The sequence below is a fragment of the Perna viridis genome, chromosome 14, assembly GCF_037379345.1.
Source record: "Perna viridis isolate PV_CMFRI_1.1 ecotype Kerala chromosome 14, ASM3737934v1, whole genome shotgun sequence".
NCBI classification, from domain to species: Eukaryota; Metazoa; Mollusca; class Bivalvia; order Mytilida; family Mytilidae; genus Perna; species Perna viridis.
The window spans coordinates 11,554,296-11,560,295 of record NC_142458.1 but is presented as its reverse complement, the minus strand read 5'-3'; the positions used below and the strand labels follow the sequence as shown (position 1 = coordinate 11,560,295).

The window sequence follows — 6,000 nt, the reverse complement described above, 5'->3', positions numbered from 1 at the left end:
ATGCATTGGATGACAAGGACACCCGTTGCTATCAAGTACTAGACTTGGGTATATGTGTTTTAAGTTTTATACTAAACCATCTTTATCTTGATTCCATACCGTTACTAAGAGTAATAATTGACACTTTGATTTCAGTTAAGGGCTTATTTCATTTGAGTAAAATAATCTGTAAAAACTGCCTATTGCACAAGAATATTACGAATCAATTTATTAGTAGAAATGTGGCGTCATTCTACTATAATGAAATAGAAATGAAATTTACACGGTTATAAACCTGGGAAGTCCAATCTTGCATCCCCACTCATCAATTTCATGATGATCTTTCGGTACCTTTTTTACTCCAATTACCGAATCTATTTGTCGCCAAAGAATATTCTTGTATTCTTGTTTAGTACAACCTTGTATTTTTACCTTACTGGGTCATAAAACCAAGATTTTTGTGATTAATTTGATAGCAAGACTTGGTATTCCTGGGAAATCAAGTTTTTCTTATTATAATTAGGATAATCATGTACCCCAATGTCTCATCTTTCAAATGATACCAAAAAAGTTGCAGTTACATAAACTTTGTGTGGATTTCTTTATATTTAATTTCTAATTGAAGTGGTTTTAAATGCTATTATTATAGACAATTTTGATTACATCAGTTGACTAGTGTGTGTAAATAACAGTATTATCAGAATGAATTATTTCGGTCAATTAAATTCGCCCTTTGATAACAATGATTGTTTCATACATAAGTCATAATGATCTTTACATTATTATGATCATATAATTTAAAATTGTCGTCATTTATGAGAGGTCCAAGGATAAAATGAACAAAGTCATTCAGAAAATATTTTTTTCATGAAAGTATAATTGCATGTGGGGTACCAATTTACGTGGTTTTCGTTGGTATTGTAAATCACAAAATTAAGTTCAAAACGAAAAGGCAATTTCCTGTTCGTTTGTATGATAGAATTGTTATTTCACGAATTAAAAAATCGACGGAATGATCATTTTCCCTTTAGTCAGGAAAATTGGTTTCAATGAATAAAAGTACTTTCACAGTATATGATTTCAATTCTTATACAATTTCGTAAAAAACCGATTCAAAGCAAAAAGATAGTAACCACTATGGAAATGTGTCAAAAATTCCTACTTTCATACTATTTCACAAATTGAATCTTTTCCACTCTCCGAACATGTGATAACAAACCTATTACTGTTTCGTTTAAACCTGATTGTCCACGGTCGTATAATACCTATCTGTGCTGTAAACGGAATGATGCGCGCCAGTTTTCCATCATGTGTTATTTGATGAATGTTTCGAGAGCCATATCCAGCAATATAAATATTACCACGATAGTCAATGCCAATACCTCTGGGGTGGCTGAGCTCATTGTTTGTGTAGGTAAATTTCTTGGTACCATCGGCAACACAAGAAACAGAATTTTCTCCATCACCATAGATGTAATCATTATCGTAGTACATCAAAGAAAAAACAAATTTGTCGTCGATTAGAACAAACCGACTTAAAGTAAACAGATAGTCATCATTTTAAAAATGTCGTATGAAGAATTTCGACCTTCATACTATTTCACAAATTGAAGCCTTTCAAGTATCAAGACATGTGACAACAAACATATTACTGTTTAATTTAAACTTGATGGTCCAAGGTCTTGTAACACCTACAGTTGTAGCCGGAATGATGCGTATCAATTTCCCGTCACAGGTAATTTGATGAATGTTTTTTGAGTCATATCCAGCAATATAAATATTACCACGATAGTCAATGCCGATACCTCGGGGGCGGCTGAGCTCATTGTTTGTGTAGGTAAATTTCTTGGTTCCATCGACAACACAAGAAACAGAATTTTCTCCATCACCATAGATGTAATCATTTTTGCCTGATGTTGAAACGTAGAATGATTGCCGGAATGTGGTGACAGATATTATTTTAGCTCCAGAATTCATTTCAACCCAAGTCAACGTTGAACTACTACCAGCAATTAATTGATTGTTTACATAGTAACAGACTCCATAGACAGGTATATTAGGTAGTAATAATGTTTTGAGTAAAGTCATGTGGATACCGTCAATTATGTATATCTCATTTTTGCATGACAATACGGCGGTATTTTTCTCCTCGATAGTTGCAATGTCCAACGGTTTTTTTGTGACATGTAATTTTGATACGACTGCACCATCATCCGAGTACTTTGCAATTTCCATCGTGTTGTTAACAGCAAACATCATTTCATCACCAAGAAATACCCCACTGGACGATCCACTTTGCGCAACATTGATAGTACGCAGTATTCTGATGTCACCAGAATGAAAATCAGTATCACACATTCGCAATTCTCCCTTTTGAATATGAATGTTGTTCTCTTCAACTTTAACCGTCCCAAAAGATTTTACATTGTTGGTGAACTGAGTCAAAATTGACTCTGCATTGTACTTTATACAGATATGGTGCACATCCTTCATCTTATCCCTAATTTCTGTATTTAGATTGCTTACCTTTTCTTTGATCGTATTTACAGTAATCAGACATTGCTGATCAGATCCATGTTTCAGTACTCCCGTTACCATGGATTTCCACTTCAGTAAGGCGTTTCGTTCCGTTGTAAATGTATTGACGTCATCAGTCAACTTTAATGATGACTGTTTCTTAGCGGCCATGAGTTCAGTCTGTATTCTACTTTCGATAATGCCAAAGTGTTGTATGATATTTTTCTTAATCGTCGAAATGTTTGTCGATATTTCGTCGATCTCGGTCTCAATGTTAGCCAAATTTTCATTTCGGTTTTTTACAATTTTTTGAAGAATATTTTCATCTTCTTCAATTAGTTCTAAAAGCTCATATGTATCTGTTTTATCTCTGATACCAGCTGCTGCAGCCTCGATCGATATGACACTGTCACATTTTCTGTGCGACAAAGTGGCACAAAGTGCACAGCAGGGTTTAGAATGATCAACGCAATAAATTTCTACTGCCTTACTCGGGTGCTCTTCACAAACAATGTTCTCAGATGTTTTCAAGCAGTCGTTCCTCTGCATCTCAATAAGGGATACTATCCTATGTTTTGCAGATACTTTAAAAGAACGGTGGTACTTCTCACACTGGTTGCACAACGCCTCCTCACAAACCATACACCAGAACAAAGCTTTGACCTTTTCACTATTAACTTCGCAAACGTTACATAGCTTTTCAGATTTTTGTATTGCTAGTTTGTCCAACATCGTTACAATGAAATGATTACCAGGTAAAAGTTCGGCCCAGGTATCTTTATTTCCCATCGAATCTACATCCGACACCTGCTTCCGGCAAACAGGGCATGATAATCCTAATCCTCCTTCCTTCTCTACCGAAGACACTATAAATGTGTGAATACACGTCTTACAGAAAGTATGAAGACATGGCAGATATTTAGGGTCTTTGTACGTCTCAAACAAATGGTACAAGTTAATAAATCCTCAAAACTATCACCTTGATCCGCCCTCGATGCCATTATTGTTGTTATAAAGGTGTTTTCTACATCTCAACTTCCTCGTTGATAAAAGTAGAACGATTTCGTAATGTTTACATTAATAGGTTATAAAACGTTTTTATTGATTTTAACTGAAATATATTTGTTTGAAAATAGTTAGATTTTTTTCAAAAATTACTCCTCATGAAAGTGTTTCACCCGAAATTGGAATATGGCCCATTCCGTAATGGGATGCGTACTGAATCAGAATTACGCGAGATTCCATGATATTTCGATTCAGGTCGTCCGATTCCGGAATGGGACAATCTCGTTTCTTAGATTTTTCAGTGCATATTTCGAGATTTGTAAGGGAACACGCTAAATAAGCTCTTACATCACCTTTTTTCATTATTAATTAATAAATTGCTATAGATCAACCCAAAAACTTTACAATTCAGTGATTTTTCGTTTTACACTTAGTAATCAGCTGAACTTTCTAACTTTAACGGGTATACCACCTTCTATATATTCTTTCATTTACTTATGTTACTTTTTATGTATTATTTTATTTATTTTTATTATACATATATATACGTATATATGTGTTCTTTTTTGTGTTCATCTATTTTGAATGTCCGGTCTTTGTCCCTTGATTACATTGTTTTTATTCCGCTACAATTTTGGCTCCTTAAATTACTATTTTATTATACACTACATTAATACTATACATTTTATTTTATATTGTTTAATTTTGCTGCTATAGAAATATTTCTATTTGAATTTATTTCTTTAATAATTTAATTTTAAATTTTATTTTAGGCTTGCCCGACAAGTGATACTATAATAACATTTTGAAGTTCATTACTTATGTTAGTAAACCCACCTTTTTTCGTCCCAACCAGTCTTTTTCTATTTCATTTATTTTTTAAGTTAATGTTTCAGCTTCGCGTTTCCTGGACAGGTGTAGAGATTTTCACCGCATGGATCGATAAACTGAACTAATGGACTAACTTCCTTAACTGTTCTCCCACCGTGATATTACCGTGTGATCCTTTATTGAATATACTTACTTATAATGTATACTTTCGCACAGGTGGATTGTATTATTGTCTGGTCTTCGTACATATGGGATGTTTACATATATATTAGTGCAATGGACTTTTAGAACTTAAAGGGCCCATATGGTATACGGCTTTGTTTTACCACTATACCATCTACCTTTTATTGCATACCCTATATCACACCTCCAGACCTATATCGCACCCCTTCACAGACCATACTTGTAAGTATGGTTAAAATATATGATATAATGAACATGAAAATTTATAATCTGTATCACACGCTGTCAACCCTCGACCTGATATAGGAATCTCGGGATAGTACAGCATGTGATACCGATTTTGACGATATTCAGTATATATTATATGTCAGTGGAAAGATAAATTTATTTTTTTGAATATCATTTTTTTCTAACTGAAATATTGTAATTTTTTTCTTCTATTTTGCAGTAATTAAAGGGTGGTCAATGATCAATCTATACCCTAATACCTAGTTGTAAGTTATTTAAGTGAAATCGTGCGTTGTAGGTATCTAAAAACAGATCACATTGATAGAATTTAAAAAATATTATAACGAACTTTTTCTTACAATAGTTCACTATTTAATCACAGAACAAAATTGTCCCTAAAACGGCAGTATTTTAGTTTATTTTCATCAAAAAATTTTAATCACAGGTCTATGGATATAATGAGACACCGTAAATATTACAATGTGTATCTAAACATTACGTACTAAATAGCAAAAAAACAAAAATAAATAAATAAATAAATAAATAAATAAACACAACGTTCTCTATTTGATCTCAAACTTGAGCTTTGCAAAATGAGTTTGAAAATGCAAATTTTATCTTTTAACAAAACAACAAGAAGTTTAGATTTAATCATATATTTATTTGATTTTATCATTAATTCAAGACCATCATATTTCTATTTATAAATTCTACAACACTACAATAACCTTTATAGAATAATAAAAGTATATTTTAATTTTTTTTACTTCTGCATTATTCAATTCAAACATCACATATATGATTATGCACAATATAACTTCACTTATGGCAAGACCACAAAATAAGAAAACGGTTTGTATGAACCCTAACAAGATCAGTGGAAAATAAGGAATAAGATAATTATTAAGTATTTATTTCTGTGATTGAACTAGGAGCCAAGTATGAACCCTATCATTATAATATCAAGTATTGCTAAGAAGACAATTAGATACAAACTAAAATTTTTACCTGATTTTTTACCATTTTTAAATTCATTTTTTCTTTGATAATGTTTGAAAATGGGATAAAAATTATCATGATTCATTGAAATTTTATTTCACTGGTCATTGCAAGAATTTTTATTTAACTATCTTTCCAATACTTTTAGGCATGAGTAATCAATATTACCCAGGAAAATAAGTTTAATTCGATAAAATGTTAAATTTAGAACTAATTTCAACACTCTCCATAGGCCTGTTTCTCCTCATTATTGAAAAT

General features: G+C 32.1%; 1 pseudogene; it reads right to left on the bottom strand.

Moving 5' to 3' along the window:
* Positions 1-989: 989 nt before the first annotated feature.
* On the bottom strand, positions 990-3,497 carry LOC148598204 (uncharacterized; annotated as a pseudogene).
* Between the last annotated feature and the right edge of the window lie 2,503 nt (positions 3,498-6,000).